The sequence below is a fragment of the Vitis vinifera genome, chromosome 1 (genome assembly GCF_030704535.1).
Source record: "Vitis vinifera cultivar Pinot Noir 40024 chromosome 1, ASM3070453v1".
Classification (NCBI taxonomy): domain Eukaryota; kingdom Viridiplantae; phylum Streptophyta; class Magnoliopsida; order Vitales; family Vitaceae; genus Vitis; species Vitis vinifera.
The window spans coordinates 6,443,156-6,461,112 of record NC_081805.1 but is presented as its reverse complement, the minus strand read 5'-3'; the positions used below and the strand labels follow the sequence as shown (position 1 = coordinate 6,461,112).

The following is a 17,957-nucleotide window of genomic DNA, read 5'->3' as shown; positions in this document are numbered from 1 at the left end:
TATTTTTTAGAATTTAAATAAAAATAAAAAAATTGTTTAGTACATAATCAAATCTTGTTCTTACTAGAACTTTTTCTCTATTGTATGTGATATTGTGGTTCATTTTCATTCTCATCCTTTTCTCATTTCAAGTACCTTATTCAATGATGTAATGCGAGTAACAAAAAATGGTTGACACAACTCTAAAAAGTCATTTAAAAATTATTAAACAAATTTTTATTTTACTTCTTGCCATAGATGAAAATTTCCATATATGTCACTGAAATAGTGGCTATACATTGTGTAACGGGGGTGTTGATATAAATTTTGGCCCGAAATTTCAATGGCCCAATTTTTTCGTTTTTATCATTATTTATTGTCAATATATCGACGATAAACTGATATTTTTGAATTTTTCATCAATATATCGTCTCGGTCAATGAGAGCTTCCTTAGTTCCTCAGTGAAACATCAAGTTAACCACTAGAGGAAATTGCTCTTTCATAAAGGTTATGCACCAAATTGTATATATAAGAACACTAAAAATTATTTTATTAAATAAATAAATTTTAATTATTTTATTTTTGCATTTGATTTAATTTATTACCCAAAATATAAAAACATAATTTTCTATCTTTTTTTATATATATATAATCTATATATTTATCAAATATAAAAAATACAAATATTAAAAAAATTATATATATTTTATTATTTATTTGATATAATTGAATACATTTAAATTAATTCTAGTTTTAATAGTAAATATATTTTAAAATTAAACATGTTATCATATTATTGTTGCAAAATAATATTGTGCAACTTAATAATAAATGTATACTTATAAATTTTATATTTAAAAAAAATAAAATTATTAAAATTATAAATCTTAATTTAAAAAAATAAAACATAATTGTGATGAAATATTTATGATAAAAAATCGTTTAATATATATAAGAGAGAGAGAATTTTAAAATTAAATTAATAAACTTATAAACCTTAATTTTTAAAAGAAAAATAAAACATAAGAGAGAGAGAGAGAGAGAGAGAGAGAGAGAGAGAGAGTACTCTTGTGTGGGTTTAGTAGTCGAGGAAATAATGGACTTGAAAGGAGGGAAATCCAAGTAAATGAAGCTGCAGAATTTGAACCTGGCCTGAATAGCAGCTAAGATGATGAGAAGACAATAATATCCTGCGAAGATCCCTGAGATTAGAGAGAGAGAGAGAGTACTCTTGTGTGGGTTTGGTAGTCGAGGAAATAATGGACTTGAAAGGAGGGAAATCCAAGTAAATGAAGCTGCAGAATTTGAACCTGGCCTGAATAGCAGCTAAGATGATGAGAAGACAATAATATCCTGCGAAGATCCCTGAGATTAGACCTGTCCTTGCTTTCTCATGGATATAAACCAAATTAAGTTATTATTAATGGGAGGTCAAATTACAAGTGTGATCACTTGCCAAAGCTTTGATTGTTACATTTGCATGACATTAACATTAAGAGGTCCTTTTATGCAGACCAGATTCTGGTGTATGGCAGGCAGCCTTGTGGAGAAGAGAAAAAGCTGAAAAGGATATCCTGAAGAAAGGGTACGAAAAAGCAAGAATGGAATAATGGGCACCACTCGCCTCAATCACTACCATTCTCTACATTTCATCTAACCCACAAGTGTGACTAGGTTCATTTGCCTACAGCTTTATTCATCCCCCTCCACCAAGCCCAAAAAACATGCGGCCGGGTGGAAAGAGGAAATTGAAACGCTATAAATAACAGGCCCATTAGGCATTTGCTTACCAAGGAGGCACAAGTAGTTGGATAAATAACACATCTAGTGTCCCCTAGAGTTCCCTTGACCACTTCACTGGGGACCTTCTCTAGTTATAATGACTTCCTACTGAAGTGTTTGGGGGAACTCCTGGTGCCATTTGATACTTACTGACTATCCATCACACGTTAGTTACATCAATGAAGGAAAAGACATGCTACAAGGTACCAGAGTTTCTCATCTTTTTAGAATTTGGAACCGCTTTTCTTACTTTTTTGAGGTCCAAAATTCAATTAAATTTAAGTCTATATGAACATTTCACCTTCTCACTCACTGTATCCCCGACTGAATGATCATCTGCTCAGGTCTTTTTCACTTATGATGAAGTGGAGCATATTCTTCAATTACATCCTAGGCGTTTCTTTCTAGCTACAAAATCTACTGCTGCCAACTTTCTTTATTAGATTGCTATGCTTGGGGCATTATATCATAACATACTACAATATGATTCTTTGGTTGAAAGAAAATCTTCTTACAGAAAAACACAAAAATGTAAGTACTCTAATTAATTTTAACAGCTACTTTTTGAGTGCCTTTTTTCCAGGTTCTATGCAGATCACTGAAGAACAGTGGCAAAGGAATGCAAAATGAGTATTGATCACAAGTGAGATTCACAGAATTGCAGTAGTCCTTGGTTTGAATAGTACTCTGAAAAAATAAATCAATCAATCAAAGACCCGACCTATGGTAGAAATCTTGAGCAAATTAGTTGCATTTCATCGACTTTGAGGCTCAGCCCAAGTTTTATAGAAACTGCAAAAACCTGTTTTTCAACCTCAATATTGATCTGAATCAATTTTTTTTTTGTTTAGAAAGGTATCACACAATGGATTAAAACACATTTTTTCTGTCAAAGAAAATCCCAGGAGATTGCTGTACCTGACAGTTGAGTAGGAAAGAAAGATGGGGTGACAAATTCTTCAAGTATGATACTTCAGCGCATCGCAAACCGTTTTTCTTCCACTTGGATTCAAGACGAGTTTTCTCTGAAAAGAATAAAATTGTGGAGGTGAATCCGACCAAGTCTGACATTTCTCATTTATCTTCAGCTTTTACATTTTCTCCCTGTACCATCTCTATGTTAAAAGCCAGTAATTCCAACATGGCTGATGGAACAAACATTGGTTAAAGCAAAAGGGTATTGGGCTCCATATGAACTGCTCTTCTAGTCACTGGATTGCAGCTATGTAAATAATTCTTGTTAAATCAGAGGTGACAGCAGCAGATTACTACTCAAACATAATTAAATTACAGAGAAAAGATCAATTCTAGCTGGTTGGAGATTGGGAATCAGCTGTTCTAATTAAGGTCCTAAAAGTGCAGAAGAAGAAACAAGGTAAAACCAGATCCTTTTCCTGATCATTAAAACAGGAAAACCATTCCCAAAACCTGTATCACCTTAGGGTTATTCCAAAAAACAAGGAATAGATTCACATGATGTTCATGTACTATAAAAAGTGAGGGTGTGGATCTGTGTCTAAGCTGTGTACAGCCTGAAAACATTAATGAATTTATGAAACTTGGTTTGACAGTGGAACAAGACCTTCTGCTTCACCATCTCAGTGTTGGATCAGTTCATGTTAGAGTTGTTTATTTCCCATATTAAATTTATTATCATTCTTGTCAAGAGTAAAGGTAAATTAGTCCTTCTTTTTTTTATTCTATTTAAATTCTATTTGTCTTGAACCTATTTTTTCAAGGTATTAGAATAAGAAACTCTAGATTTTCTTTTTTCTTTCCATTTGTGCCTTTGAATCTCAAACTCAGCAAATATACATCTCACAAACCACAAATTAACAAGAATGTATTATAATTTGGGAGATCGTTTAGAATGAAACAAGATATCTGAGAACAAAGAAAACAAATATTGTAACTTGTAAGTTGAATTCAGAATGAAATACATGAGATTTTGTGTCTATATAATGCATTGTTGCATTAAAAGTTTTGGTATCATGATCTAAGGATGGATCAAATGACACGACATACTTTTCTCCCCATTGTAAAAACCTTGTGAGAAACCATGGGCAAATATCCCAAGTGGCATGTTAAAGGAAGCGTACCCATGTATCATCTAAATTGCAACCTTCGAATATTTTCGATCATATGTTGTGCATGTGGAATTTCTAATAAAAATATATTAATGAAAAAACATAAAAATAAATAATTAAATTTCCCAACCATATTAATTTTTTTCCAAGCATTTTAATTATATATAAAAATAGATTATTACAAGTAAATATGTACAATATTTCATCCACAACTGATTTTGGTACTCCTTCATGTATTATTTTGAACCCAACTCTCATTTCCTAAATACCAATCTTACATTCTTAGGCCAAAGTATCCAATTTATAAAGTCTTAGAATAACACTTACTTTGGTAATATGCATTGTAGCATATTGGGTTTTAGTCCAAATTAATTTCATATAACATCTTAAATTCTTGGTTTGAACCAATAACTTAATACAATGTCATATATGGTTTTTGTTGTTGGATCACTATAAGTTCCAACCTCATGACAACTTGTCAATCTTTCTCCCCCCTTTTAAGCCTATATTACAACCAGTTAATAAGTGATTACTACTCAAAAAGTGTTATTTGATATCTTGTAATAAACTCTTTTAAACACTTTTGACTATTAGTTATCACCTTTTAACCCAATTAACATATTAAGGACCCTTACAATCAATTCTAATCAAATTGTGTTAAGTTTTGGTGTTTTAATAGCTTTTTGATCATCAAAGCAATCAGAGATTAAGGAGAGTTCTTTGGAATCCATGGCAAAGCAATGGAAAGCTCAGAAACATGAAAAATCGAAGCTTTGAAGTCCTTTGCCATAAGCAAATCCAGAATGCAAGGAGCAAAAGATGTTCAGACACACCATCGGAGGGCGGCGGAACGTGAGTTATAGCAAGGCTTGCTCACATTAGTCAATGATCCGGACAACATATCCGAATAGGATATGTTATCATCCGAAGTGTGATGTTCACGAGTGTTGTGTGCTTCAACTAGAGGGAATCCGGATAGGAGAGCGTGCCGCGTATCCTCTTGGGAAATCCGGATGGAGTTGATTCGGATAGCCTTGCGCACTCCATGTCATCCGGGAGAGAGGTCCCTACACCTTGCACACGTAGACGGTCCCCCTTGCACAGCATAACTCAGTCCACTCGGGGAGGAATTCCGTGTGCCGACGTTTCACATCCGGAATTCCGTGCGCCAACATTTTACATCCGGATATCTCACAGCCGGATGGGAGAGGAGGCGTTTCAACTTCCCCAGATAGGCATGTCCGGATCCTCTGATAGTGTTCACCCGGAGAGCATCCGCAGTCGACATTTCAGATTACCCGGATTTTGCACAGTGCCGCGGTGTTCTCCTGAAGCTTCTCGATATTTGCCACTAAGTTAGATTTTTTCTCTCAAGATATTTTGTGTAAATTTTTATTTTCTCCTTGTAATCAGTCAAAGATATTATTGGGATATTTCTTAAAAAATATCTTTTCTATATATATCTTTGAACTAATGTAAAGAAAAAAATATATCATATATATGAAACCGACTAACAGAGCATTTGCTCTGTTTTTCCTTTTTTTTTTTTCTCGTTCTTCTTATTTCTAGCCAATCAAACTCTGAGGATTTTTCCTCAGAGGATGAGAGGCTAGGTTGTTCGTCTCTTGAAGTGAAGAGAGTCGGGTAAGTTTCCTCATGCATAAATTGGAAGTTTTGTTATTTTAGTTTTTAATGAAGAGAAAGTGTGACCCATTAATGGTTTTTATCTTTTTAGTTAACTTAAAACGCCTTTAAATCACCTGGGCCAACACTTGGTAAGGCAAGTGATCTCCATCCATTGAAATGCACTAGTTTATCTCTTGCGAGCCTTTGGGAGGTGGTTTGAATGTAAGATTTTCTAGAATGGCCAACACTTGGTAAGCTTTTGAACTCCAAGGAGACATCCATTAGTTATCTCTTGCGAGCTTTTGACATGTAATTCAAGGTTAAAGATCACCTTGAATGACAAATGCTAGGTGAGAGGCACGAGTCATTGCAAGTTGCATCGGTGAGAGGGATTTAGTGTTTGAACCCATTAAAGGGAAGCATCTGTACCACACCGGTTAAAGAATTAACTATATGTTAATTCTCTAATGCGAGGAAAAGAAACAAGTGACCGGAACTCTCTTTTTGTATGAGGAATCTGAGCCTAGTGATTTGAAACTCCAAGAAACACTTTTCTTAGTAAGTAATTTCCATTACTTTATTTTTTGTTTCACTTAAAAACCAACATTTTCAAACATCTTTATGTTTTCTTTTAGTGCTAACCTTGAAATGAAGAGGCACCAATTCAGCTCTTGAATTAATATCAATTGTGAAGTGAAAACTCATCCCAATAAACGACCCTAGAACCACTATGTTATGCTAGCTAAGGCTATCCTAATACATGGTGTAATAGGTTATAAATTTTGTTGATTGCTCCCGTCTGAGGACTGAAATCAAGACACCAGTTGGACACAAATCAAATGGCACCACTGTCAGGGACCATTGAGAGGACAAGAATCAGCTGAGACACCAATTGGGAGCGAATCAATAAGCTTTCACACAATGATTTGCTATACCCCAATAAGCTTTGGGTTGGTAATTTAAAAGTTCATCAAATTATTGCATCAATTATTTTGTTCACCAAATTTTATGAAGCTTGTGATTTAATTAATTAATTGGATTACAGGTAAGCCGCTCAATAAACAAGAAAATAAAAAGTAATGAAAGTACTCAAACTTTTTTTAATAAAAAAAATAGTGAAGAGAGAAAAGATAATAACAATAATAAAAATGAAATGGTGTAATCCAAAGAAACAATAGACATTTCTAGAAATTAACCATCCAACTATACGCTTCATATCAATTAATGTTTTGAAATAATATTGGTCTTATATATGGTTAAGACTATAAATTTGGGGCTGCTTTGCCCAACCCAAGCCCTTTAGGTGGCTCAAGCTAGAGATTCAATGTTCAAATCTAAGGTCCGAACCTAGCCCTAAGCGTCTCAAGCTTAGGCCTTGGATTCAATATTCAAACATGGACTTCGGGTCTCAATGAAAGGATGATTTCTATTTTAAAATTTTAAAGTTTCATTTAGATATTACTTCAAAAACTTATATTAATTAAAATATAGGTTATGATAACTATCAAATGAATTAGAGATTTATAAAATATAAATCAAGACTAACAACATTATGCATAATAAATACTTTTACATTGTATTCTTTTTGTGAAACCTCAAGTTAACAAAATTTATAACAATTTTAATTATCTAAAATACCTCAATAATTTTGTTAAAATTGAATTTACATGTACAAACATTTACACTATAAACTTTTATTATTTTGTCATTGTAATACAACTCAAATTAACATATATATATATATGGAAAAGATTAAATTAAATCACAATAAAAAAAAAAAGTAAATTTAATCACGTGGCTACATCAAATTGTATATGTTTGTACATCATTATGATCATCAAGTTGTATCACTTCCATATTTGCTAGTAATTTATCATTGACCTTAATATCAAATTTGATAGTGTTGTCTAGTGGTGATAATGGTTTGGGGGGTTTAAAAAATGTGACTTGCAGGTGCCAAGCCTGGTTATATCTTTCGAGCCAACGTAATGGTCAAGCTTCAGGCCTCAACCAAAACGATACAAAAAATCCTCAGCCCGAGGTCATCCCATTAAATTTCATATAGGCTTCATGTTTAGGTTTTTCCAGGCTAGAGTGGGCTTTCGGTAGGGTTTTTTGTATGGGTTTAATTGGGGTCTCCGGTCAACGGGCTTGTTTTTTCATCCCTTCTAATTACAATGTTGTTAACAACTTAATACAGCTTATTTGATAACTTGACTTTTAATAATAAAAATATTGGTTAAAAGGAAATTATGGTTGTGTTTAGTTTAGAAAATATTTTCTAATTTTTTTTTTTATGTTTTCTTTTATTATAATATATTTGGTTTAAAAAGATAAAAATAAAAATAAAATAAAAAACTATTTTTAAAAATGAAAATTGGGAAGTCTTGTTTGGCACTAAAATTATTTTTACATGCAAAATAATGGAAACAATCGTTTGTTGATTTTTTTTATTTTCCTTTCTTTATTAATTATTCTAATAGTATAATAAAAAAAATAACATGTCTATAATTAAAATAAAAAATAAAAAATTGGCCAATTGTTTTTTATTAGATGACAATGAATGGTATTGGGGTTAGGAAGGGTTCTTGTTAGTTTAGTTGTTGTTTGGCCTTAAACTCTTTGTTTAGACATGTTGATTTGTATTATGAGTTATGTTTTAATTATAAACTTAACTTGAATTAAATTAGTATTTTATAATTATATGAATCATTAAATTTCTTTTTAGATAGCTTTAACTTTATGAATTCACTCTAAAAGGAGTAATCATGACTTTTGTTCACTTTGACTATTTAATTATTTTTGCATATTTTACCTTTCTATTGGATATGCAAATTAACAAGGTAGCCCCTAGCTTTAGGGCTATGTGATTTTAGTATTTTAGATAGGTGTTAAATATCTCTCCTACAAAAATTTGAAAAAGATGTATATGAATCTTTCACTTAGATATCCTCAAGAGCTCACATAAAGGTTAACTTATAAGTTAAATGAAGTTATAAATATATTTTTAAGCATTTCAACTCTTGGATGTCAAGCTTAGCTCAAACATTCTCTCACAAATATTAAGTTTTAAAAGTAGAGTTGTTCTCCATGTATTTGTTAAAAAGATATTTCGAACATACATTAGAGTGATTTTGATTATCTTGATGATATTATATTATTGTTATCATAGAATTATATTATTTAGAAAGGGAGATAATTTCTGAATAAAAACTTATGTTCTAGATCTTGGTAATATGATAAATGGGTGTGAAATCTACTGCAACATTTATAGGAAAATTGCAAACATAATTTTGAGTGAATTATTAGGTAATATCGGTAGCTTAACATAGCCCATCACCCAACATATATATATATCAACTAAATTCCCTAGGGATTATTCACAGCTGGTTCACTGGTATGTACCTGCTTTAGAACTTGTTTTGTGTACATCTCAAAGCTTGCCAAAGTTTGGAGTGGATAATTCTTTTTTGGATGTCTACCATAGGAGAGAGGTCATGATCATTAATTACAATTATACGAAACAAATGAAATTAACAGTACAACTTGAAACAATATTGCTTGATTGCCATTCCAGAATTACTTTTCTTAATTAGAAGGAAAAAGCACAAAATAAGAAATAAAAAATAAAATAAAATTTGTCACCAAGGAACCAAATCAAAGGAAACCTATTGTAACCTATTGTTTCTTCTTCACAAGCCAAACCATGGTGTAATGAGTTGCTCCTTAATACATATAACACCTGTTCATGATGACTCAGTGAAAAGTGCATGTTATCTTTCCTGAATATTGTGCATGTCTTTAAATAAATGTCATCAAAACAAACAAATTGATGGAACAAAATGCAACTGTCATTAGAGAAGATCCCCAGTGAAGTGGTCAGGGGAACTCTAGGGGGCACCTAATGGATTATGTATTCCATATACATCCAACTTGTTTGGCTTGTCAATAGTGTAATGAGTTTTGTATATTTATAGTGAGTTCTCATGTCCCCATTTTGTTGTACTCCAAGGAGGATAAAGCTGTGTGGAAATGAACCTAGTCACGCCTGTGGGTTAGATGAGATATTGCAAAGCATGGAAGTGATGGAGAGGTAAGTGGCCAATATTCCTTTCTATCTTTTTCCTTTCCGTCCTCCACATATGTATATACATATCCTTTTCACCCTTTTTCTCATCTTTATACAGCTTCCTATACACCAGAATCTTGTATATTATCTATCAGACTCTAGTTTCTAGAGACGTTGGATGCCACCTCGCTCATGTGAGAGGGTAGTTTAACAAAAACAAACTACAAATGACTGACATCACAACCATTTACATTAATTGAGTTTGGATTAGTGAAATAGAGAACGAGAATGGCAAATCTTCCATTCTCATGGATGTCGACTGGAGACATCATAGTCATTTAGGTTAAGTTTGAAATGTTAAAATAGAGAACATGGATGAGAAATGTATTTAGGCTTCCAACTAAAATAAAAAACAAAAAGCACCCCCAAATGGATTTTTTGATCCATGTTAAAGGTGTAACTAGTAGCCAAAGTGCAGTATACATACACAAACATATAGAGTAGATAATAAGGAAATCTTGACTTAAATTGCAAAAATTAATTCATTTTGTAATGCCATTGATCATTAATTTTGATTGGCCACTTTTTTATATTGATGTTAAAAATCTTTTTTTATTATACCGATTTGAAAGAATGTAAATGAATCTTTTACTCGGATAACCCTAAGAGTCCATGGAAGGTTTAGTTTACAAATTAAAAAAAATTATTTATTTTTTTTATGTAGTAGCTTCAAGCCTTCTGTGTTAAGCTTAGTTGGATCATTGTCATAGATAGTAAGTTTTATAAAAGCATAGCTAATCACATGTATTATGAGTCCTTGGAAGGTTTAGTTTACAACTACTTACCTTTTTAAGCAGTCACCCAAGCCTTATATGTTGAGCTTAGCTACAACATTGTCTAAGATAGTAAGTTTTATAAAAATATAACTAAGCATAGCTAATAATAAATTATTATTATTATTATTATTATTATTATTATTAACATGTTGGTAGCTTAACATATCCCATCAACAATGACCGTGTCCAAATTTATTATTATTATTATTATTATTATTATTATTATTATTATTAACATGTTGGTAGCTTAACATATCCCATCAACAATGACCGTGTCCAAATTTTCCTAAGGGATTATATCACCTCCCTCATCAAGTTCTATGGTATCATAACGAGAATCTAAATTTATGGTTTGGAAAGTAATAAAAAGAGAAGAAGATGCTAAAAAAAATTAGTTTTTCATATTTGATTTAATATGGGAAGTACAAAAGCAATTTAAATGTGCTTGAAATTAGTAAAACTTATGCATTTTAAAGTTATTTAATTTCTTTTATAAAAGAAAAAAATAAATAAATGAAATAAGTTTGAAAAAATATATAAAAATAATTTATTTAACTTTAAATCTAATTTTATTTTTTGTCATAAATAGTTTCTTTTCTTCTATTTTTTTTCTTTTTATTTTTTCTTAAGAAACAAACATATCTTAGGTGATCATGATTTATATCCATTATGCTACTTGTCTCATCCTCCTTAAAATCCAAGAACCCTTGAAGTTGGATGATTTCGGTTGGTTCCAAGATCCAATTTACTTGTTATCCTTTCACTTAAACATTAATGGGCTAATTCAATATCAGTTGCAGATGCCTGTCAGCCATAAGTTGGATAAGTCTAGGGTTTTCATGTGTCAAAATCACAAAAGAAATATGTCCTAAACCTTGGTTATATGTTTAATTATTAAGGAACCTAAAATCATGTGTCAATACTGTAACGGTATGAACTACTAGTCAAAATCCTAAAAATCAGGAGAAAAAAACTGGGAGAGGATAATCATTGTTTCCAAATCTCAGGGCAGCTTGTTCAAACGAGGAGGATGCATATTTTGCATAGGTTTTAAAGGACTCCTTTATGTCTTAATTAATTATATTTGATGGCTTTTAGTAAATTTCTAATCATATATTTCTTCCAACTTTCTCTTGAAGTTTCATACTAACATTTATCCAAATAGCCATTATCATTTTTTTTCTTCCAGTTCGTGCTCCAAAAATTGTTCACTGGTTCACAAACACCTGCTTTAGGACTTGTTCTGTGTACATCTCAAAGCTCGCCAAATTTTGGAGTGCATAATTCTTTTTTGGATGTCTACCATCGGAGAGAGGTCATGATTACGATTAAAAGGAACAAATGAAATCAACACAAATTGAAACAATGCTTGAATTAATTGCCTGAATTTTCAGTCTCAAAAGAAAAAAATAAATAAATAAAAATAAAAAGTAAAATAAAACTTGTCATCATGGAACCGAAAATTAGTAAGGGAAACCTTGCGTCTCCTGTGGTTTCTTCTTCACAAGTCCAAACAAAGTGTATTTAGTTGGTCGTCATTATTTACAAGGCACCTGCTAATGACCCAGCGACAAGTCCATGCTAGCTATCCTTGTTCTTAATTATACCGTCTTTGGACAAATGGCACTAAAACAAACAAATTAATGGAACAGAATGTCATTTTTGAGCTGTAATGGCTAACACACTGGACAGAATTCAACAAAAACCAAGAGTTAATTGCAACATACCTAGTTTCTAATCAGTAGATGTTGTTAAAGGAACATGAGAGATATATATATATATAGTAAAGAAGTTGATAGGGTATTAAATGACACCAGGAGTTCCCCCAAACACTTCAGTGGGAAGTCATTAGAGAAGATCCCCAGTGAAGTGGTCAGGGGAACTCTAGGGTACACTTAATGGATCATGTTTTCTCCACATCTAACTTGCTTGGCTTGTCAATAGTATAATCATCCTTGTGTTTATAGCCAGTTAGCATGTCCCCATTTGGCCTCATGTTTTGTGGTACTCCAAGGAGGATAAAGCTGTGTGGAAATGAACCTAGTCACACATGTCGGTTAGATGAGATATTGCAAAGGATGGAAGTGAGTGATGGAGAGGGTAAGTGGCCATTAATATTCCTTTCTATCTTTTTCCTTTCGGTTCTCCACATATGTATACATCCCTTTCACCCTTTTTTCTCATCTTTATTCAGCTTCCTATGCACCACAATCTGGTATACACTACGAGTAAAAGAGCTTCCCACGTCATGCAGATGCTACTAGAGGCCTTCACCTGGTGACCACGTCTGGAGCTCGACCTCCATCAACGCATGCCTTAATTACACATTTAAACAGGCAGTCAGTCCATAAATTGATGGCATGTTTCGTAGTATCTATGTAATAGATAGCTTTGATATCCATGCATCACAGAAGTTTAAAGCAATCAGCCACTTACTCTTTCTGATCTTTCCCATCATCATCCCTGCTCAGCCAACTAGCTTCAACTTCTGCTCATTCACTAGGATATATGATCCGCTCCCAGATCAATAATTTGCCGGGCCAAACCTATTGTACAAATGACTATATTGCTAATGAATATTACAAGTCGAAGCTCTTTGAGGCATCCAATTGTTTAACATGATCTATCAATCTCTAATTTCTAGAGACTTTGTTGAGAGAGAGAGAGAAAGGAGAAAAACCTTAATTCTCATTCATGTAAAATGTGCACTTACAATTGACCTATATATATATACAAGGCTAGGAGTCCTAACTACTATACATGTGACCTATATTAACAAGGAAAGATAATATACTATAAATACATTATATTCAACACTCCCCCTCAAGCTGGAGCATATACGTCATATGCACCAAGCTTGTTACAAATATATTTAATCCTAGGACCTCTGAGAGATTTAGTGAAGATGTCTGCTAGTTGATCATTTGAATTAACAAAACTTGTAGCAACACATCCTGATGCGATCTTCTCTCTAATGAAATGACAGTCAACTTCAATATGCTTGGTCCTTTCATGAAAGACTGGATTTGATGCAATATGTAATGCGGCCTGGTTATCACATATGAGTTTCATCTGTTCATCCTTTCCAAATCTCAACTCCCGAAGAAGATGTCTCAACCATATGAGTTCACATATTGCCAAAGCCATAGCTCGATACTCGGCTTCAGCGCTAGATCTGGCCATTACATCTTGTTTCTTACTCTTCCAAGATATTAGATTACCTCCAATAAAAACACAGTACCCTGAAGTGGAACGTCTATCTGTGGGTGAGCCAGCCTAATCTGCATCTGTGTAACCAACAACTTGAGTATGACCTCTGTTCTCGTACAATACACCTTGGCCTGGTGTACTTGTGATAACGAAGAATGCGGATTACGGCATCCCAATGGCTATCACATGGTGACTGTAGGAATTGACTAACAACACTCACAGGAAAAGAAATGTCTAGACGAGTAATGGTGAGATAGTTCAATTTACCTACGAGCCATCGATATCTCCCGGGGTCTCCTAAAGGCTCCCCCTGTCCTGGTACAAGTTTGACATTCGAATCCATAGGTGTGTCTACTGGTTTACAGTCTAACATACCGGTTTCTTCTAGGATGTCTAAAGCATACTTCCTTTGGGAAAGGACCACACCAGAATTGGATTGAGCTATCTCAATTCCCAAGAAATACTTGAGTTTCCCCAAGTCTTTGGTCTGAAAGTGGGTAAAAAGATGTTGCTTTAGTTTCTGAATACTATCATGATCACTGCTTGTAATGACGATGTCGTCCACATAAACAACCAGATAAATACACTGCCCCAAGGAGTTATGATGATAAAAAACTGAATGGTCTGCTATACTGCGAAGCATGCCAAACTCTTGAACAACAGAACTAAAACGGCTAAACCATGCTCGAGGAGATTGTTTCAAGCCATATAGAGAACGGCGTAACCTGCAGAGGTAGTAGTAATAGAGGAGAAAAGATCCTTATTACCAAATAGGTGATCAGATGCTCCAGAATCTAGAATCCAGGGTCCAAGAGAAGATGTGTGGGTAAGGCAGGCAGAGGCATTACCAGGCTGGGCAACAGAGGCAATAGAAGCCTGAGATGTCTAAGATGCGGAGGAGCTCGGAGGCTGAGGCAGCGGAGAATCAGAGGACTGGGCCATATGGGCAGTGCGAGGAGGTCTTCCATGTAACTGATAGCAACGATCGCGAGTGTGACCAAGTTTATTGTAATAGGTGCAATGAGGACGTTAGCCTCTACCTCGAGTACCACTGCGTCCTCCTCGAGAGGTAGTTTGAGAAACTAACACAGAAGAATCTGAAGCACTATCAGATGGCAAAGTCCAAGTGGACGAGATACTGAGGAGGCGAGCAAACACATCATCCAATGACGGAACTGATGAACTACCAAGAATCTGATCACGAATAGGCTCAAGATCCGAATGGAGACCAATAAGAGTAAGGACCATGAAGAACTTGTCAAGCTGTGTTTGTTGAGCCCCAACATCAGGAGTAAGAGGCATCACAGTCAAGAACTCCTCCTTAAGAGAGGCAATCTGACCAATATAAGTAGATAGATCCAAGTCCTGTTGGCTGATATGGACAATAGCAGAAGCCACCTTATAAAGACGCTAGATATCATTCGTGTATAATCCTTTGGCCTGAGTCCAAAATTTAAAACAAGTTTTATAGGCCTGAAGATGAAGAAGAATCTTGGGATCAACCGATTGTCATAATACACTACATAATTGTGCATCTATCTTCCTCCACTATACGCGGTCAACCTCAGGGATATCTGCCTCCTGGGTAACCAAGTGATCCTCATAACCTTGACCCATGAACCAAAGTTCAACAGAGGCAGACCAGGAGAGATAATTCTCACTACCAACCAATTTCTCTGAGGTAATCATAGGAGATCTAGAGATAACAGAGGTAAAGATCTAATTTTTGGTGGTCATATTCACGTATTTGGATCGAAGAGAGCCCTGGAGAGGAAGAGAAGCAGCACCCAAGCCGCGGAGATGAGGGGGAGCCCTGTCGGAGGTGGCCGGAATGGCAAGAAAGCCAAAAACAGGGAAAAATGGAGATGCAGGGCTCGGGGAAGACTGCCAGAGGGCAAGACGGCGCCGGATGAGCCTAGAGAGGTGTCGGAAGTGGCCGGAAAGTGAGCCACGCGCCGTCACTCGCCGGCACGTGGGTGACAGTCCGGAGGAGAAGAGCGGCGCATGGGGGCACGTGAGATGCTAGTTTCCAGTGGGGTTTCCACTGGCGTGTAGATCAGCCTCCGGCGTTTCGGAATATGTGGTCGTTTCCCGGAAAATAGGTCGCCAGAAAATTTCACCGGAAAAGGTTGCCGGCGTGGTGGAGATCCGACGGCGATGAGGTTGTTCGAAGTGGTTCGTGAAGAGAATGAGGGGACCGGAGTGAAACACAGTCACTGGACGGTTTGCCGGAATTGATTACACGGCTAAACCGAAAAAAAAGATTAGGTTTTCTCCTTTAGCTCTGATACCATGTTGAGAGAGAGAGAGAAAGGAGAAAAACCTTAATTCTCATTCATGTAAAATGTGCACTTACAATTGAGAGAGATATATATATATATATATATACAAGACTAGGAGTCCTAACTACCATACATGTGACCTATATTAACAAGGAAAGATAATATACTATAAATACATTATATTCAACAGACTTTAGATGCCACCTCCCTCATGTGAAAGGATAGCATAACAAAACCAATTAAAGAAGACATTTTCCTTGATTTTAGGACATTGAAATACAAAATGAGATTATACTGTGTTTAAATTGTTTTTTAGAATAGGAGCCAAAAAAATAAAAATCAGTAGTAAGAAACCAAATTTCAGTCTCACAATAATTTTATTTTTTTCTCTTCTACATGATCTTGTGATTCACTTCCATTCTCATCTCAAAGTCAAATCATGATCCTATTAATGAAGCAAATTCTACACACCAAACACACCCTAAAAGATTGGTCTCAAGCCTCCAGTAAAAAAGAAGAAATTGACATCGAAGTCCTTAATTTAATTTATTGTAACGTGAGTAGGGAAAGATGGTTGAGAGAGAACTAAGAGTCATTCTTGAAATTATTGAACAAATTTTTACTCTACTTCTTGTCATGTAATTATTTAACATATTTTTTATTTTTCTTTTAAAAATAAAAAGCAAAAGTACATAATTTAATCCTTCATCTTTCCTATTTTTAAAGATATTAAAATAGAAATATATTAATTCTTGCAATATAATCAATGCATGTTTGCTTTTATTATTTTTTCCAAACATAAAACATAAATACTTTCAATTCTAGTCTTATTTTATTTCTTATTTCAAATATATATATATATATATATATATATATATATATATATATATATATATATATATATATATATATATTTGATTACGAAACATGTGCCAATATTCTCTTGCACCCCCTTAATTTGCATATGAGATATTGCCAATAACATCAATTTTTTCCAACATTGGCTGCAAATGCCTGGACACCTCACAGGGAGGAATAATGAATTGTGATGTACAACTTTCATATTCTAGCAGCAAACTCGTGCCAGAGCAAATTAAAAATAGAATAAAGTAAATATGATAACCACCATTTTCTTTAGCAAACTCGCGTCAGAAAGTAAATATAGTAAACACAATTTTCCCTTTTTTTCAGACAGCTCTAAAGATACAAAGCCTCATCACTGTGTAACAAACAAGCAAATATGATCTCCCTCCTCTTTATTAGGAGCGAACACTCTGCTACCTGCTACCATCTTGAGCCAACCACTTCGCAGATAAAAAGATAACGAAAAATTGCAACACCCAAATAAGGAGACTCAAGGATCTGGCTGATCAATGACTTTGGACAGAGCAGGTAATGATCTTTACATAACTTTTTTCATAAAGCAGTGCACATTCTCTCCACAAAGTACCAATTCTTTTGAAGGAATGAAAACCTTTTCAAATTAATCTTTGGTTAACACTTTCATAAATCCAACAATTGAATCTAGAAGCATTAAATTCAAGACTAAAATTTAATTTTAAACTTGTAAAATGAAGACCCTCTTCATCGGAGTGAACCAGAATTTTTCATTGGGCATAACCTCCTCTGAGATTGGATCATCTCATTCAACTCTCTCCAGCTTACGTCTTCTTCATCAGCGTTGCTATGCTTGATGCATGTTAGCATAAGGGAAAAAATTTTAATTAATTTATGTATAAGACACCAAGTTCCGCCTTTCTTATGAACACCCGACATTAGTTTCTAATTTTATTCAATCAACAAAAGTTTCATGGCTTGATTAGATCCTTCCCAAACTTGGCCATCTGAAGAAAATGTTATGGTTAAAGTTTGTTATTATTACCTCTTCAAATTTATCTTTTAAACAAATGCTTTCACCTGCTTTAGACAAATACCTTAGTTTAATGGTGACGATTAGTTCTAGTAATGTTGCACTTGTAAACAATGTCACTGCCGCCTCTTCCTATTTCTGCATGCAAAACAGCAATGGTGAACTCCATATATTCTAGAGCAGGAAAGTTGAACAAAATAAAAGGATAGAAAATA

At 34.2% G+C, this 17,957-nt stretch overlaps 1 long non-coding RNA gene and 2 other non-coding genes across 3 annotated transcripts; 2 read left to right on the top strand and 1 right to left on the bottom strand.

The window, feature by feature from the left end:
- Window positions 1-1,794: 1,794 nt before the first annotated feature.
- On the top strand, window positions 1,795-2,973 carry LOC132254208 (uncharacterized). Its single transcript, XR_009466478.1, has 2 exons — window positions 1,795-1,965; window positions 2,107-2,973. It is a non-coding gene; the product is annotated as an uncharacterized LOC132254208 (long non-coding RNA).
- MIR395C (microRNA MIR395c) lies at window positions 1,810-1,901 on the top strand. Its single transcript, NR_127804.1, has one exon. It is a non-coding gene; the product is annotated as a microRNA MIR395c (primary transcript).
- A 9,214-nt stretch (window positions 2,974-12,187) lies between the features above and the next one.
- MIR395F (microRNA MIR395f) lies at window positions 12,188-12,273 on the bottom strand. The gene has a single exon (NR_127807.1). It is a non-coding gene; the product is annotated as a microRNA MIR395f (primary transcript).
- Window positions 12,274-17,957: the final 5,684 nt, after the last annotated feature.